This window comes from Aptenodytes forsteri, unplaced genomic scaffold, assembly GCF_000699145.1.
Source record: "Aptenodytes forsteri isolate BGI_AS27 unplaced genomic scaffold, ASM69914v1 Scaffold262, whole genome shotgun sequence".
Classification (NCBI taxonomy): Eukaryota; Metazoa; Chordata; class Aves; order Sphenisciformes; family Spheniscidae; genus Aptenodytes; species Aptenodytes forsteri.
Genome location: NW_008795710.1, coordinates 162,884 through 163,698, shown reverse-complemented (window position 1 = coordinate 163,698; position 815 = coordinate 162,884). Strand labels below are relative to the sequence as shown.

The following is an 815-nucleotide window of genomic DNA, read 5'->3' as shown; positions in this document are numbered from 1 at the left end:
GGCGGGGCGGGCGGGCGCGCGGCGGGGGGGGGGGGGGGGGGGGGGGGGGGAGCGTTGGCGCTTTCTGGGAGCCAGTTCGTGAAGTCGGTTTCGGAAACGCTTTCGTTTTTGCAGCTCAAGGGACGCGCATTGATGCGGACGACGTCGGCGGTGGTTTAAGCCCTACGTTTAGGCACGACGCCTGCAAGCCCCAGAAATAGAAGGCTACAGGTTATGCGTTGCCGCTGCGGTGCTTGTACATCGCTGGGCTGTCCCTGACGCCCCTGCCCCAAACGGACCCGAGTCCCACCGGCCCGGCCGTGACGCGTCGCGTTTTCGAACTCTTTAGTAGTCGGGTTTGACTCCTGTGGATGACCAGTTCTTAACGCCTGAAATGTTAACATTGGCTAAAATGTAGTGATTAACCGCGGTGTTCATCTAGGCGTAGCACGTTTCACCTGCTTGAAGTTTTAGTCTCCAGTGGTCACGGAAAGCTGCTGCAAAGGGAGCTCCCCCCCCCCCGTGATGCGGACAGCTAGGCACAGGGAGAAAGTACCAAAGTCAAAACTGAAATAGAAAGTCTGAAACCAGAATTTGAGAATTGTTTTTCTAGCGTGTGTTTTCTGACATCTTGTTTTTAATCTCCTACATCTCCCTTTTCTCAATTTTCTGTTGGATTTCTCCTTTCCCCCCACTCCAGAAGGAAAGTTCTCTCCTTTATAAGCCTTTCTGCCACTGAACAAACTGCCTCATACTATTGGTAAAAGTCTCCTTTTTTTTTCTTCTTTTTTTTTTTTTTGGGGGGGGGGTTGTTTTTTTTTAAAAGCACAATGTGG

The 815-nt window shown here is 52.0% G+C and overlaps 1 long non-coding RNA gene across 1 annotated transcript in view; it reads left to right on the top strand.

Moving 5' to 3' along the window:
- Nucleotides 1-498: 498 nt before the first annotated feature.
- Nucleotides 499-815, top strand: part of LOC109279593 — a 4,022-nt gene continuing 3,705 nt past the window's right edge. The window contains exon 1 of the long non-coding RNA XR_002086242.1: nucleotides 499-739. This is a non-coding gene — a long non-coding RNA (uncharacterized LOC109279593). The remainder of the gene's footprint in view (nucleotides 740-815) is intronic.